This window comes from Pelobates fuscus, chromosome 1 (assembly GCF_036172605.1).
Source record: "Pelobates fuscus isolate aPelFus1 chromosome 1, aPelFus1.pri, whole genome shotgun sequence".
NCBI lineage: Eukaryota > Metazoa > Chordata > Amphibia > Anura > Pelobatidae > Pelobates > Pelobates fuscus.
The window spans coordinates 240,974,634-240,993,389 of NC_086317.1; positions in this window are offsets into that span (position 1 = coordinate 240,974,634).

The following is an 18,756-nucleotide window of genomic DNA, read 5'->3' on the forward strand; positions in this document are numbered from 1 at the left end:
ACTCACAGCACCCTCACTCTCACACACACACACTGCACCCCTGACACTCACAGCCCGCTCACTCATACACACACACACACACTGCACCCGTGACACTCACAGCACACTTACACACACACACACTGCACCCGTGACCTCACAGCACTCTCACTCACACACACACACACTGCACCCCTGAGTTCACAGCACCCTCACTCACACACACATACACTGCACCCCTAACACTCACAGCACCCTCACTCACACACACGCACACTGCACCCCTGATACTCACAGTACCCTCACTCACATACACACACTGCACGCCTGACACTTACAGCACCCTCACACACACGCTGCACCCCTGACACTCACAGCACCCTCACACACACACTGCACCCCTGACCTCACAGCACATTCACTCACACACACACACACTGCACCCCTGACACTCAGAGCACCCTCACTCACACACACGCACACTGCACCCCTGATACTCACAGTACCCTCACTCACATACACACACTGCACGCCTGACACTTACAGCACCCTCACACACACGCTGCACCCCTGACACTCACAGCACCCTCACTCACACACACACTGCACCACTGACCTCACAGCACATTCACTCACACACACACACACTGCACCCCTGACACTCAGAGCACCCTCACTCACACACACACACACTGCACCCCTGGCACTCACACACACACTGCACTTCTGACACCCACAGCACCCTCACTCACACACATACACCTCACCCTTGACACTCACAGCACCCTTACACACACATACACACTGCACCCCTGACCTCACAGCACCCTTACACACACACATACACACAATGCACCCCTGACCTCGCAGTACCCTCACACACACACTGCACCCCTGACACTCACAGCACCCTCACTCTCACACACACACACACTACACCCCTGACACTTACAGCACCCTCATACACACACACACTGCACCCGACACTCACAGCACCCTCACTCACACACACACTGCACCCTTGACACTCACAGCACTCTCACTCACACACTGCACCCCTGACACTCACAGCACCCTCACTCACACACACACACTGCACCGGTGACACTTACAGCACCCTCAATCTCACACACACACTGCACCCCTGACCTCACAGCACTCTCACTCACACACACACACACACTGCACCCCTGACTTCACCGCACCTCACTCACACACACACACACACTGCACCCCTGACACTCACAGCACCCTCACTCACACACACACACACACACACTGTAGCGGAGAGCTGGTCTTTCACAGGTTAACTCCACTACAGATCCCAGTGAGGCTCAGGAACAAGAAATAAAAATAAAAACAAAACAGAATCTCCTCAAAGGTCGTGCTTCCAATATATATTGTGGAAAAGGGAAACATAAAGGGGTACACACTCTAAGTGAGATCTGTAGATGTAAGACACAATATTGGAAAATACAGAATTTGCTCACCTGGCTCAGAGTCTTCCAAACTGGCTCTGAGTATAATAGTTTGCGTCAAATATAGGGTGACAGCTCCCTTTGGAACCTGGGCAACACTGAAGACTGGATCCACTTTTGGTAAAAATGCACAAAAAAGTGCCTTTTAATGAAAGTAAAAATAAATACAAATAAAATACAAGTAAAATACAAATAAAAGATATGTGTAATAAAAATACCATAGAGTAATAATCACAGCAAGCAAGGTACTCCACGATTATCCCAATACGGATCCCAATGACTGGACGACACACAGCATCAGGAGCAGAACTAACTTTTAATCCACACAACCTCATTTGAAAGCATTCTCCCATGCAAGGGAGGGATTCACCATAATTAGTACAGTAGACAATAATGTAACAGTTACTTCCACACGTCTCCTCCCCTCAGTGTGACACATAATCCTATTAAACATACTGTGTTTTCTCCGAATTCTGGATGTACCCCAAAACAGCCTGGTACAGTTATTTAAATGGTATCCCCTGGTAGCCCTGATCTGGGTGACTAACATATCCAGAATTCACCCAGATCGGACCAGGGGTTCGGGAGTTAGGTGGAGGGTGTAATTTGACCGACCACACACGAGGTGGTATCCGAAAAAGGCTCCATGTGTTTTGGCCTTGCGGTCGGTCTCTGTTCGGGAGTTAAAATACATAGAAATACCTGCCATCCACAGCTAATCTTCCATTCGTATTAATTCCCTTGTTCGGGACATTGATTTTTTTATTTATTTATTTTTTTATTCTTTATTTTGGCGTGCATAATGGTGACAAGGTTACATCTGCACATTTTTTGGTATAAGAATCAGGCTTGGTTCTAGGTTGATCAACAGCTAAGTCAGTATAACAGGCAATGTAACTCGTTGAAGATCATTATGGAAACTGACATGAAGGTTAATTAATAAAATAAGACAATAATACAAGTACTTGCTGAACAGGCTAACATTAAATGTTAAGGGTAACAAGAGTGATTGACTTGGCAAGGTTACAGTATGCATGACAAACTGATTCTGAGAATGGCTATAATACCTCGACTGTGCTGTGTATATTAATAACAGTATGAGTGGTACTAAACAGGCCAGGTAGGGAGGCAGTTAGGAACTATATGCTTTAGGAGTAATAATAGCCAACCCCTGTACAAAGCGATAAGTGGGTACATTATGTGAGAGTCCTAAGCAGCTATCGGATACATTTTGTGCCTGTGTGGTGCAGGATTATTGCAGAATGCTTAAACATATCTTGTGCTAGGCCTACATGCTTGTCTCTTGAGGGCATTATGTGATCGTGGAGAGAGAGCATGATTAACTATGAATACTAGGTAGAATGTTCAAGCCATGCTTATGTAGTGAAAGGACCATATTTACAGTTCGTTCGAGAGGACTGAGCTTTTCCTCCGTGCAGGAGCAAAGTCCACTGTCAGTGTAGGCTGTGCTGGTTATCCGATGCCGACTCTGGAGGCTGGGTGGGTAAGCCACGTGCAGGGCTGGTGTCCTGGGCTGGTTTGCTCGTTAAGTGGGGTGATGGTAGTTGTGTTGTTGCGGTTAATCACCTGCCTCCCTGGTGCTCTCGTTCCGGTTGGTCGCCGGTACGTGTGCTGCCGGTCAGTCACCAACGCTGCCGCAGGGCAAGTTTTTGTGCTGTCCGTTCTGCTAGGTCTTCCCTGTCTGGTTGCGCTTTGCGGTGCGGCTGTTGCTGGGGCCGCTTGTTGATAGGCAGGTCTGGGACTCCTGTGGTTTTTCTGGTCTGAGGCTGCTCTGGGGATGTGAGGTAGGTGTCTGCCCAGGCGGCGCCAGAACGCCGGACGTATCCATGCCGCCAGTCCTCTTATCGCCACGTGTAGGGACCGTCCTGTAATGTGAAGTTTAGTCTGCATATGAGTGCAGAGACGGTCAAGGAATTTGGCGCCGATCGCGCCGGAGTCGCCATCTTGGCTGGACCCCTGAGGCCCTGTTTAGTTTGTGAGTTGCGCGGTCGGGGTTTCTCGCCCATATCTTCAGTTTGCCTGGGTCAGGTAAGTGAGGATTGTGCCTGTCGCTTGGTGTAGCCGGGATATCCCTCACCGGTCAGGGGGGGGGAAACGGGGTCTTGAGGACTGTAGCGTTGTCTCGTTGGTCTGCTGGTGCGGAGGTCGGCCGCCTCTCTCGCGCCTGCATGCGTTGGTAGGCCGCAATCCTCAGTCTGCTTCTGGTCGCCTCTACGTGGGTATCGATCCGGCATGTGGGGTCTCGGGGATCACCCCACAGCTCCACTGCTGTGTTTTAGAGGGTTCAGATAGGTGATTATAATTAAATGTCGCTTTTTTGCCAGTTTTCTCGCGGAGCGCTGGTTCAGTGCGACCAGTCTGCTCGGCAGTCAGGCCCCGCCCCTCTTCGGGACATTGATTTTACCGAGCGAGGGACTGACTAGTCCCTCCGTTCGGGAGTCATGGAGCTCTGGAGGTCTCAGCAGTGTTCGGTTGTTTGAGTGTCCGATTTGAGATCCAGACACTTGATGACCAAACACCGCTGAGCTTTTCATGCGTAAGATGGTCGCCACTTGTGGTTCGTATGCCGAATGGCGACCACACAGGCACATACAATGTATCAATCAGTTTACAGAGTGTGAACGCTAAACGAGGCGCACACTTCTCACTGGGGTGGTCTGATGGTTTGGTAGTTTCATTCGTATGAAACTACCGAACAATCATACGAAAGCTACATACACTTTACAGATATACAGGGAAACAATTACACAAATACATTTTCAATACGAATTCCTGAGGACAGCCTTAATACAATCCGCTACACACACACACTGCATCCCTGACACTCACAGCACCCTCACTGACACACATACACACACAGCACCCCTGACACTCACAGCACCCTCACTCACACACAGTGCATCCCTGACACTCACAGCACCCTCACACACTGCACCCTCACCGACAGCTTCCTCACATGCACATAGCACCCTCACGCAAATACAGCACCCATCACTCACACACAGTACACACACACTGCACCCCTCACACACACACAGCACCCTAACACACACACTACACCCCTCACACACACACACTACACCTCTCACACACACACTGCACCCCTCCTGCACACACACACTACACCCCTTACACACACACAGCACCCTCACACCCACACTGCACAATACTCTTTCCTGGGATTTTTGTCTCCTGGTATCCCATCTATGGAGACTCCAGAGACAAATTTCAAGAAAACACAGTGCGAGCATGTTAATAAATTTGCTTGCGCTGTGCAGAACAAATACAGGGCCATTTTCTCATGCTAGAGCTGTTCAGCAGAACTTTACGCATGGTCTGCCCTGGAAGAGCATTGAACCAACATGCACACCCTATATGGCCCCTCCCGGTTTTAAGTGGGCCACTGTAATAAAAAAATGCTCGGGCCGAATTTTCTTCCCAGTCTGGCCCTGCCTTGAACCTACAAAGTTTGGGAACCACTGCTATAGAAAACATTTTTATGCATTGGCCCCTCGATTTCTTCGATTACTTAACTCCCTGATTTAAGGTAACCATTTAGACACTCACACTCTATCAGCTCACATTATAGTGATGCGAAAAGAGGGAAAGAATCCAATTCTTGGCTCTAGTTATAGGCAGATCTCCCTTTTGAAAACAGACCAACACTTTTTGCCCAAGTTCCTTGCTCTGCGTCTACAACCTCTTGTACCGACTTTGGTCCGTCCAGAACATGGAGAAGGTTATTAATCTAATCCACCTGAGCAATGGTTCTTTCCACGTACACAGAGAAAGCATTCAACAGGATAGATTGATCATTCCCATGCGCAGTACTTGGATCAGTTGGTTTGGGACAGAATATGTTCTCTTGGATTTCAACCTTATACACTTCCACCACAACCAAAGTTACAATCAATGGATGCCTCTCCGACTCTCTTGTAGCGAACCCTGGGTAACCCGGAATCCCAGTCCCTTTGCCCTCTGTTCCCGCCACTCAGTGTCCCCTCCCAGGGCCCTCTGCCTCTAGGGGTCTCCTGACGGAAATGGAACTCCAGTCCCTTTGTCCCCTGTTCCCGCCACCCCTCCTCAGGGTTTCCCACCTCTGGTAACCAGGGGGTCTTCATCCCATGAGCCTCTGTACCTGGGAGCCCAGCGTGGGAAAGCTTCCAGGCTCCTGGGCTCCCAGCTACAGAAAGCCTGCCAAACTGCCATTGTCCCCAAAGAGTGTCCCCACAAATCTTATGGACCCCCAGAACGGCAACCGCCATGAACAGCCTCCGTTCGTGGGGTCCCTGGGTGAAACCAGGCAAGGGATATCTCTGTCTCATTAGTGATATCTTTGCCAGAAGCTCAAAGAAGCAAGGTGAAAGGTCAGTGTAGGACCCGCCTAGGGGGTCTGCCTTGACGTTGGCAGGCGGGTATTCCTTCCAATGGCCATTGGAGTAACTAAATGACCTCCATTTGTTTAAATATACATAGGGATTCAGGAGAGAGTGCAGGTAACTTTTTCTTTTATAACACTATACTTCACTGTGAATACATGTTAAGCATGTCAGCATCTTGCGTGAGAAAGGGTCGGATGCGGGCAATGTTTTTAATAAGGAATAGACAGGTTTTAGCAACATACTGGATATGTGGCACAAAGGTGAGGCCAGGATCAAATATAACACCAAGACAACAAGCATGCAAGGACGGACTGATGCAAGTACCATCAACTTGCAGGGAAAGCGAAGGAGGAGGATCAGAATTATGAGGGGGATAATTAGAAGCTCAGTTTTAAATAGATTGAGTTTCAGAAAATGGGAGGACATCCAATCAGTGATTGAAGAAAGGCAAGTAGTGACACATTGTAGGACCGCGGGGGAGAGATCAGGGGAGAAGAGATATCTGGGTGACGTCGGTATACAAATGGTAGTGGAATCCAAAGAAGTTAATGAGTTTGCCAAGAGAGGCAATATAAAGAGAGAACAGAAGGGGTCCAAGAACAGATCCTTGGGGCGCTCAAACCGAGACAGGGCGAGAGGAGGAGGTGTCATTGCAAAAGGAGACACTGAAAAAACATTGGGAGAGATAGGAGGAGAACCATGAGAGAATAGTGTCACAGAGACCAAGGGATTGAAGAGTTTGAGAAGGAGGACATAATCAACAGTGGCAAAGGCAGCAGAGAGGTCAAGAAGAATTAGCACGGAGTAGTGGCTTTTGGATTAAACTGTGATTAGGTAATTTGTAACTTTATTAAGAGCAGTCTCAGTAGAGTAGAGGGGGCGAAAGCCAGATTGAAGAGTATTGAGGAGGGAGTTGGAATTTAGGAAGTGAGTCATACGAGTAAAGGCAAGTCTTTCTAGAAGCTTTGAGGAAAAATGAAGCAGGGATATGGGACGATAGTTGGAAGGGGAAGACAAGTCATGGGGTGGCTTTTTTAGGATGGGTACGACAGTAGTATGCTTAAGGGGAGCAGGGACAACACCTGATGAAAGAGAGCAGTTTAGGATGTGTCTTAAGGATGGTACAAGACAAGGGGAGAGAGATCTGATAAGGTGGGAAGGTACTGGATCAAGTGGACTGGTGGTGGGATCAGAGGAGAGGAGAAGCGAAGCCACCTCCTGTTCTGTAGCTGGAGAGACGGCCTGTAGGGTAGGGAAGGTACGATCCCTGTGTGGTTGCGAGAGGGAGGAGCAAAGGGGGAAGAATTCTTTCCTTAACTGTTCAATCTTGTCGGTAAAGTAGCATACAAGGCTATCTGCTGAAAGGTCAGTTTGAGGGGTGGCTTGAGGTGGGCAAAGGAGAGAGTTGAAGGTATTAAAGAGATGCCTGGGATTGCGTGAGCATGAACTAACAAGAGAAGAAAAGTAGGATTATTTAGCAAGGGAGAGGGCTGTGCTATATGAACACAAAATTAATTTATAATGGAGGAAGTCTGACAAGGTGTGGGACTTCCTCCGGCAGTGTTCAGCTGAACGGGAGCATCTCTGCAGGTAGCGGGTCAACTTAGTGTGCCAAGGTTGGAGGCGCGTCTTCCTTGAGGTGCATCTTTGGAGTGTGGCTGTAGCGTCCAGGGCAGAGGTGAGGGTAGCATTATATGAGGAGATAGTCAGAGATGGACAGGAGAAGGTGGGGATGGATGGGAGTTTGGAATGGAGATCAGCTGAGAGTTGCCGGAGGTAAAGAGATTTCAGGTCCCTTCTGAGTTGAGGGGGGTTTGGGTGAGGCTGTTGGGTGAGGGGCTCTCAAGAACAAGTGAGGTTCTGATCTGAGAGAGGAAATGTAGTGTTGTTGAGCTTAAAGATAGTGCATACATTAGAAAAAATAAGATCGAGGGCTACATGTGTGGGAGTATTAACCCACTGTGGAAGCTAATAGAAAGGAGTTTGGAAGCTACTGAGGTCAGGGGTGGGTTAATGGGAATGTTTAAATCCCTGAGATTTATGGAAGGGATATTACTTGAAAGGAAGTTAAGAAGCCAAGCAGAAAAATGGTCAAGGAACAGACATGGGGAAGCATAAATAACAACTATGTTAGCAGACAAATTGAGTGATTTTCAAAGCTGGAGAAAGATAGGGAGGGGGGGCAGAGTTTTAAAGGAGCAGTGGGGTGAAAGTAGAAATCCTACATCGCCACCTTTACTCTCAGCCTGTCTTGGGTTGTGGGTAAAGTCAGGGCCGGATTAACATAGGGGCTGATGGAGCTGCAGCTCCAGGCCCAGGCCCAGGCCCATGGAATAGGCCCATTGATTTTTAAAAAAATAAAATAATTTTTTTTTACATTTTTTTTTTTTCACACACTACTCTTAGGGATTCCACCTGGCTTTTATTTTATTGGCACAGCCAGTATTTGAGGCTGCCTGGCTGGTTCCAATATTGCAGTGATACTGGCAATACAAATGCTGGTATTTTTCTCAGTATAAACAAGAGATTACTATGCAATACCAGCACTGGCCAGTAGGGGTCGCTGTGTGTGGAGACAGTCAGGGATAGGAAGTTCCAGCATATCCCTCCCTGCCTATCTATACTCACTGATCTGCAGGGGTGCAGCTACAGAGAGTCTAGACAGCAACTCCCACCCTACAGAGACAGCCTACAGCTCAGGGAAGTAAGGGATGGGGGGAAAGGATGCAAGGAGACATACACTGAGACACTAAGGGACATTGGGAGACATTATGACACAGACACATGGGGACACAGTGTCCCCATGTCTCCCAGCCAGTGTCCCTGGTGTCTCAGTGCCCCCTAGTCTCCCAGTGCCCCCCAGTCTGCCAGTGTCTCACTGTCCCCATGTCTCCTAGTGCCTCCATGTCTCCCAGTGCCTCAAGTGTCTCAATGTCCCCATGTCTCCAAGCTAGTGTCCCTAGTGTCTGTGGCCCTGGTGTCTCAGTGCCCCAGTGTCCCCCAGCCTCTCTAGTGTCTGTGTCCCTGGTGTCGGTGTCCCCATGTCTTCAAGTGTCCCCTATTTTCCCAGTGTCCCAGCCAGTGTCCCCTAGTCTCCCAGTATCCCTAGGTCTCCCCATGCCCCTAGGTCTCCCCATGTCCCCAGGTCTCCCCTTCTTCCTAGTGTCCTAGTGACACGGGGACCCTGGGATACATGGGGACACAAGGAGACATGGGGCATTGAGACACTTTGATACATAGGATCACTGGGAGAACTGACAACACGACACTAGGGGACACTGGGAGACATGGAGCACTATGACACTGATACATAGGAACACTGAGACCTGGAGTAATCAACACATGGGAGACATGGGGGCACTGGGAGGAATCCATCTATACAGCAGATTCCATCTAAGTAGTTTTTTGGTGATTTTACAGCATTTTCTCTTATGTCACTCCTTGTGATTTACATCATGTGATGTCACCCATACATATTTAATTATTCAAATTAGCAAGGCCGGTATGTTTTTCCAAGAAAGGTGGCAACCCTAACTACTTTTCACATACTCTTACTTAAGTATGGAAACTTAAGAGGGATGTATGGTAACAAAACTTTTGTGGACTGGCTGACAATGAATATAGTTAAAGGGACACTGTAGTCACCAGAACAACTACATTGAGTTTGAGTATTGAATTTGTTCTGGTGAATAGAATCATTACCGTCAGGCTTTTTGCTGTAAACACTGTCTTTTCAGAGAAAATGCAGTGTTTACATTACAGCCTAGTGATAACTTCACTGGCCACTCCTTAGATGGCTGTTAGAGATCCTTCCTGGGTCATGGCTGCCTAAAATGCATCCAAACATTCAGTATCTCCTCCCTCTGCATGCAGACACTGAACTTTCCTCATAGAGATTCATTGATTCAATTAATCTCTATGAGGAGATGCTGATTGGCCAGGGCTGTGTTTGAATCATGCTGGCTCTGCCCCTGATCTGCCTCTTTATCAGTCTCAGCCAATCCTATGAGGAAGCACTGTGATTGGATCAGGCCACCATTTCTAATGATGTCAGCAGACTGCTTGTTTTTCTGAGTCTAACAGCGTGCACAGTTACAGCTTCAGGCTTGAATACAGTAAGATTTCGCTATATTTATGGAGGCATGAGGGGCCCAGGGGGGCTAGATGGTGGTGTTAACACTATAGGGTCATGAATTCATGTTTGTGTTCCTGACCCTATAGTGATCCTTTAAGGTAATGCTGGTTTTGGTCTCTCTAACACTGTGGCATGTTCCCTTTCTTCTACACTCATTACATACAGCTTTTCTCTGTCCCAGACTATATACCAGGAGCTTCTGCCTACCAGTAAGAAGGTAAGGAGACAAGTGGGCCAGCGAGTGCTAGGAGACAGTCCTTAGAAAGCAAGGAGTGAGCGCATCATTAGATGCATTTATGCCAAGCTCAGGGTGCTGTCTGCATAGTATGCCCTTAGTTGGCCAGCTGCATGATTGGTAGGCAGCCTGACATGCATTCATGCCAGGCTGGCCTTCTAATTCTTTGGGCAGACATGTCCTCTTTTTGGGCATTTTTGCCCCTTTTGGCAGGTCATGTGATTTGTGTCAGTGGCACACCCTTCTCTGTGCCCATTGACTTCCTGCTTCACTGGACACTGCTGTTACTGGTTATGGATTTACTTGAAAGATGAAAACATAAATTAGTGAGAGATTAGCCTAGGGTATGTGTTTTCTTATAGCTGCTGTTTTCTTTCTCTCCAGCACCATCTCCATCAGAAACATGACGCTTGTTTTACTGTTTTTGGTCGAAATGATTCTGTAATTAGGCCCTTCATAATTGTCAGCACCAGGCCCACTGGGCTCTTAATCTGGCCCTGGGTAAAGTGAAGACCACCAAAGGATAGTGAGGCAGGGGTAGCAGTGTCAGAGGAAGAGAGCCATGTTTCTGTTAGTGCAAGTAGGTTTAGGGAGTTTGAGATTAATAGGTCACAGATGGAAGTTGATTTAATGGTGCTGTACACAAAGCGTGCATTCCAAAGGGCAACTTTAAAGGAGGAATTATAGAGAGTTATATGGAATGGATATGAGATAGTTGTGGTTTCTGGTGTTAGCACTTGAACATATTGTATTTGTTAGTTTTCTGTATGTTTTTGTATGGACTGTATAATAATATTAATATACTTCTCTGTATCGCTGTACTGTCTCTTGTTAATATGACTGATATTCAATAGACGTTGAATTATAAAATAAATTACAAACATATACAACAATACATTGCCTTAAAGGCAATGAAATCTAAGCAAATGATAAACACCAGAGTAGGAGCCACCCACATCTCTCACAAATATTATTTATGAAATCAATACAAAAAGTATAGGAAAAACTCAAAATTAGATATGTTTAGAATTAGTCAATCTTGGCTATCTCCAAATAAAATCACAAAATAATGTCAAATGTCCTTTATTTAACTGCAGCCAAGTTATTTAAGAATTTCTATGGTAAATTTTCCAGGGTAATAATTGCTAAATTACACACCTTGTGTTATGACTGTTAAAGCCTAGCACACATAATGGGGAACTCTATCAAGGCAATACAGGTACTATTTGGGGGCACAGAGGTAAATAAAAAGTAATTGCCATGGAAAACAATAGAATGTCTCTAACATGTAGCAAGTTGTACCCAAAATAGCACCTGTTGTGCCTTGATAAATCTCCTCTACAAGGTCTTATTCACCTAAATTTTGATCCTTAATCCTGGCACTAACAATGAAGCCATACTGATGAGTGACTGGTAGGACAAAGTTCTGATGCGACAGCGACAGATTCTAATTCTTTAATGTAAAGTTATTACAAAAAAATGTTATGCATCACCTAATGAAACATGATTTCTCAAGTTTCTGTGCCCAAGTAGGACTTTTCAAAGTTAAACTAGATATATGCATGTGAAGCATAACAGTAATTTTTGTATTTACAATGTGGGGAGTTTAATTGTGTTTTGAGCACAATCTTTTTTGTACCTACCTTGATGTTCAGCAGATTTTAACATTATTTAATTATCTGTCTAAAGCATGGTTCTCGATTTGCCACCATGATTCTGGCTAGAGACACCTGTTCAGAAATTGTGCTAGTGTGATGTAATTCCAGTAAAATACAAGTTTAGCAGGCTAAGATTGCCACAAGGCATATGTATGTATATGTGTTTGTAGTATCAGTTAGTTAATTACACGTAGCTAAGATACTGTTATCACTGTACTGACCAGGTGCAGGAATGTAAGAACTGGAATTACGCGTCCCTCTCCTTTGTATCAGATGAGCCACGTGGTTAGACCGGATGGATGAGTTTAGACTCTATTTATTAAATAGGTTAAGGGTATGTGTGGGTGTAGTTAATTGTGGGAGGAGCTACAGTGCTATATAAGGAATGTACTCTATGTATTCAGTACTCAGACTTTGCTGTATTTTGGTGACGCTAGTCCCTCTGAGTCCCGATCGGTGATCCAATAAAGAATCTCTTCCTTCCTGAAGAAACCTGTGTCCATCTCTCTGTGCTTGGCTTCCGTCAGTTTCTCCGGTATCATTTGGTGCATTGGCCGGGAAGCTCATCGTTCAACGGTAGCTGAGAGGCAGAGGCGTGAGACGGTCTATCTTTGCCCACGTTCTCTACGGCTGCACCCCTGAACTTCTGCGTGGACCTCCCTTCGTCTCGGCGCCACTGGTCTGTTGTCCAGGAGATCATCGGCCTCTACGTGAGAAGTGCTGGGGTGTCCCCGTCGATGAGTGTGAACTCAGGTTCAGGAACGAGGAGGTAAGACAACTGCTGTTTTAGACGGCAGGACCCACTAGGGGTATACCGATTGTGCGGTAGGCCCAAAGGGGTTTTGAATCTGTGTATCTGCCCCCTCTGTCGGAGGGAAGGAGCGAAGGCGCACCGCTCGATCGAACGCTCTTTAGTCAGACCGTTTGATTTGGTTAGTCAGGCGGGGTCCTGGTGTAAATAGCCCTAGCCGGACACCGGTGTCTTGTCTAGACTAGCGTTCTAGGGTGTATATTACGTTCGCTAGGTCGGAGGGACCGGGAGACTAAGCGGCGCCTGTGTAAATTCGGTTCGCTAGTTCTCATCCTATCTGGGCTAAGTGGGAAGGCGTGTAAATTTGGAACCCACTAGACTTTTGATAGTGCGACTAAGAGGCGCCTGTGTAAATTCGGTTCTCTAGCTCGCTATATATGTGGTGATTGGGCAGTGTGGCTAACCAAAACGGGTGTATATAGTTTTAGGTAGTCCATTCAAGGTACTGGCCAATAGTTTAGTTGGGAATTGTAAATGTGTTAACGATTGTTTTAGTAAAGTGTATATCTTGTTAGATAGCGCGAGCTCAGCCGTCTAGCGAGAGTGTTAATAGTGTGTTGCTGTATTATAGTGCACGGTACCATAACCCTGTATATTTACTGACATTATATAATAAGTACTAATCATTGTCGTCCATTGCATGTTTAACACCATAACCACTAATAATTGTATTGTGACCTTAACTTGTGCTTTGACCTATGCTAACCGTACTGTAACCGCTATTTGTAAAAGACGATGTTACTGGGGTGTGTTATAGACGGGTAATTCGTATATAGAGAATTATAGCGTGGGTGACTGTATAGTTACGCCAAAGGGCATAATATTGATTATATAGTGACTGGTGTAACAGCTGTGTGTGTACGGGAATTCCCTGAGTGTTTATTGTTATTGTGTACGTTTCACTTGGTAACCGTACCACGTGGTGCTGTTGCCAGAGGAAACGGGTGTGACTGTTGAATAGTACGCGTGTATAGTATTCGTTGTCGACGACGTTCCATTGTTAAGTATGGGTGCGTCGCAGTCAACGATTCCGGATCCCTTAGGATGTATGGTTAAGAATTTTAAAAAGGGATTCAAAGTTTGTGATTTTGGGGTAAAGATGTCTCCTGTACGTTTGGTCACTTTGTGTACTAGGGAGTGGCCTACTTTGGTTGCGGCATGGCCGCCACGTGGCAGTTTGGATCCAACTCTGGTACAGCGCTTACACGTGGCTGTATCGGGTAGGCCTGAACTTTACGGCCAGTTTCCTTATATTGACTGTTGGAGACAGGCCGTAAATGACTCGCCAAAATGGCTCCAGACATGCCACGAGGAGCAGTGTCGCCTCATGGTAGCTAGGACTTGCTCGTCCACTAGGACTGGTGTTAGGCCCATTTTGGACACGCCCCCTGAGTCCGAGATCCCTTTGCCGCCCCCTTACTTTCCGTTAAGAAGAAGTGACGCAAACGCAGGAAGTCCTGCACCCCTCCCCTCATTACCCTCATCCACTTCCGCTTCCTCCTCCAGTACAGGATCCACCCCCCCTCGTACTAAATCTCCCCTTCCGGAACCAGAATCCACCCCCATTAGAAACGAATATCCTGATTTGGCGCCACTTCAGACTTCCGGTCAAGCTTCATCTAGCTCGGCTCGAAGTGTTTTATTTACGACCTTTTCCCAAAACCGACCTCCCACATCCCCATACCCTATCTCTCCCCGACCGGAACCCATGACTGACGCCTCTCTACGTAGCCCCATCCAAACCCGACAGTTGACTGGTGCCCAACAATTAAAGCACTATCAGATGCCTCTTCGTCTGAATCCCGGGTCAGCTTATATCGATGCCGCAGGTCAAATGGCACACGCTGACCCAGTCTTCGTATATGTCCCATTTACCACAACCGATCTTTTAAACTGGAAGACCCATAATTCCTCGTATACTGAGAAACCACAAGCTATGACTGATCTGTTCACCTCAATAGTACAGACGCATAATCCGACATGGGCTGATTGCCAGCAGTTACTAATGACTTTATTTAACAATGAGGAAAGGACAAGAATAAATCAAGCAGCCATTAAAGCATTAGAGGATAGAGCCCGTGCTTTGAACCAAGCCAATCCAGCAGCATGGGCCGCGACACACTATCCCAACACCGATCCCGATTGGAACGTAAATGGTGCTGATATGGTTCAACTCAGAGCCTATAGAGACGCTATAATTGCTGGCATGAAAGCCGGAGGAAAGAAAGCCATTAACATGTCGAAGACAGTTGAGGTGATCCAGAAAAGCGATGAAGCGCCCAGTGTCTTTTATGACCGATTATTGGAGGCATACCGCTTGTATACCCCCTTTAATCCGGAAGACGCAGACAATTCCCGAATGGTTAACTCCGCCTTTGTCAGCCAAGCATACGGAGATATTAAGCGCAAGCTACAAAAGTTAGAAGGGTTTGCAGGTATGTCCATCACCCAACTAATGGAGGTAGCAAATAAGGTCTATATGAACAGGGATACAGAAAGTAAGAAAGAGGAAGAGCGCAAGATGCGTAAAAAGGCTGATATGCTAGCGGTAGCGATCGCAGGCGTAGATAAACGGGGCCCAGATAGAGGCAATAATAGATGGAGTAGGGAGCCTTTGAGTAGGGATCAATGCGCGTATTGCAAGGAAGAAGGGCATTGGAGGAACGAATGTCCGCAAAGAGAGCAGTACGAGAGAGACCAACCCAGGGCAGGCTACGGAAACTTTAGAGGTAGAGCGAGAGGTAGAGGAGGCCCCGGAGGGAGTAATGGTTATAGAGGGAGTAATGGGAACAGAGGAAGTGTTAGGGAAGACAGGTATATTCCAGCAGCGCAAAGGTCCCGCGATAGAGAAGGTAGGGACTTTGTAGGATTGGCTGACACTGTCATGGAGGACTATTGATACCGACCGGGCTCCTTCCCCCTTGGTCGAGCGGAGCCTATGGTCGATGTATCAATAGGGGGGAAAAGGAGTGCGTTCATGATCGACACTGGTGCTGAACATTCAGTGGTGACTAATCTAGTTGCTCCTCCATCTGGAAGGACTATTACTGTGATAGGAGCAACTGGAAGAAGTGCTGAAAAACCGGTTCTTAAAAGTCGACTCTGTACATTGGGAGGCCACGTAGTAAAACACCAATTCCTTTATATGCCTGAATGTCCAGTCCAATTGCTGGGACGTGATATGCTATCAAAATTACAAGCGCAGATTACGTTCCTACCAAATGGAACAACATCCTTAAAGTTTAATGGACCTTCAGGTATTATGACTTTATCCGTACCAAAGGAAGAAGAGTGGCGACTTTATACAGTGTTGATTAGCCAAAACCCTAGGAGTGATGAGACATTGTTTAACATACCAGGAGTTTGGGCAGAGAACAACCCACCAGGACTGGCCCGCAATATTCCACCAATAAAAATTGAACTGAAACATGGGGTTTATCCAGTGAGCCTAAGACAATATCACATTCCGCAGAAGGCTAAGAAGAACATCCAATCCTATCTGGATAAGTTCATACGGTATGGTATCCTAAAATTCTGTACTTCCCCCTGGAACACCCCATTGCTGCCTGTTCAAAAGCCCGGTACAGATGAGTATCGACCTGTACAGGACTTAAGAGCAGTCAATGATGCGGTTGTTAGCATACATCCAGTTGTACCCAATCCATATAACCTGCTTGCTTTAATTCCGGGCGGGGCTACTTACTTCACAGTCTTAGATCTCAAAGATGCCTTCTTTTGCCTCCGAATTGCCGCAGAAAGCCAATGTATTTTCGCTTTCCAATGGGAGAACGCTGTAACGGGCTCAAAACGCCAAATGACTTGGACAAGACTGCCCCAAGGGTTTAAAAATTCACCTACCCTATTTGGTTCAGCTCTAAGTCAAGATCTACTGGATTTCGAGTCTATCCCAGGAGAATGTGTATTGTTACAATATGTAGATGACTTGTTGATAGCAGCAGTTACAAAAGAAAAATGTCAGCAAGCAACGCACGATCTACTACATATTCTCTGGAAGGCAGGATACAAGGTGTCCAGGAAGAAGGCTCAGTTGTGTTTGCCAACTGTCAAGTATCTGGGATTCCATATCTCTGAAGGTCAAAGGATTATGGGGCCAGAGAGAAAAGAAGCTGTCTGCCAAATACCAATACCCAAGAATAGAAGACAAGTGCGAGAATTCTTGGGGGCAGCAGGCTTCTGTAGGATATGGATTCCCAGCTATGCGATACTGGCAAAACCTCTGTACGCAGCCATCAAAGGTACAGAGCACGACCCCTTCTTATGGACCCAAGAACAGCAAACGGCATTTGAAGATGTGAAGAAGGCTTTGATGAGTGCCCCAGCATTAGGTCTACCTGATCACACACGACCATTCTACTTATATGTACACGAGCAAAGAAGAATGGCTGTGGGAGTATTGACACAGTACTTGGGATCATGGCAAAGACCTGTTGCCTACATGTCTAAGCAACTGGATGCAGTGGCCAGCGGACTTCCACCTTGTCTAAGAGCCGTAGCTGCAGCCGCCCTGCTAGTAGCTGAAGCCGATAAACTCACTCTGGGTCAAGAACTTTATGTACGAGTCCCACATGCAGTACAGACGTTGTTGGATTACAAAGGAAATCATTGGTTTAGTAACAGCCGTATGACCAAGTATCAAGCAATGTTGTGTGAAAACCCAAGAGTGCATTTAGAGACTGTAAACACCTTAAATCCAGCTACCCTTTTGCCGCAACCTACTGAAAGTCAACATGATTGTTTGGAAGTAATGGATGAAGTATTTTCAAGTAGACCAGATCTTCGTGATTTTCCCATCCAGAACCCCGATGTTCAATATTACACCGACGGCAGTAGTTATGTGAAAGAAGGGATCCGCTATGCAGGATATGCAGTGACAACAATAGACAAGGTGATAGAAGCTCGGCCACTGGCGAAAGGAACATCAGCACAAAAGGCAGAATTAATAGCACTAACACGAGCGTTACAATTGGCTGAAGGTTTAAGAGTAAATATCTATACGGACTCTAAGTATGCGTTTTTAACCACTCATGCCCACGGAGCTTTGTATAAAGAAAGAGGACTACTGAATTCAGAAGGCAAAGAAATCAAGTACGCAGCTGAAATCCTACAACTATTGGAAGCAGTGTGGGAGCCGAAAGAAGTCGGTATCATACATTGTCGAGCGCATCTGAGAGGAGATGGTGATGTAACCAAGGGAAATCGGATGGCAGATAGTGCAGCTAAGCGTGCTGCTGAATCAGGAAGACAGGAGTATGTGGGGCATATAGCTGCTCTTATACCAACTCCACTGTCCCAATGGACTCCAGTTTATACAGCTCAAGAAGAGGAGTGGTTAAAGACTGAACCGGGAAAGTATTTGGAGAACAAGTGGTATCAGCTAGAAGATGGAAGAATAGTCATACCAGCATCACTAGCGGTAGAAATTGTCCAAAATTATCACAACGGGACACATTCTGGGAGAGACAGTACTGAAGAATCTCTCAGGAAACATTTCTACATACCAAGATTGTCCAACTTGACTCAGGCCATTGTACGCAGATGTGTAACGTGTGCTAAGAATAATGCAAGACAAGGACCAGTAAAGCCACCAGGAGTCCAGTTTATGGGGGGACTCCCCATGTCCGATCTACAAATAGACTTTACAGTAATGCCTAAATCGGGTGGACATCGTTACCTGTTGGTAATTGTGTGCACCTATTCAGGCTGGGTAGAAGCATGTCCTACTCGTACAGAGAAAGCAGGAGAAGTTGTAAGATTCCTGCTACGAGAAATAATACCCCGATATGGACTACCCTGTTCTATAGGATCGGACAATGGTCCAGCTTTTGTTCATCAGTGCCTACAACAACTGACTCATATGCTTGGTATAAAGTGGAGGCTTCATACTGCATATAGACCCCAGAGTTCTGGTAAGGTAGAGAGAATGAATAGAACTATAAAGAACCAGTTGGCTAAAATGTGTCAGGAAACCCAACTTAAGTGGAACGTTCTCTTACCCATAGCTTTATTGCGAATCCGCAGTACCCCTACCAGAAGGAT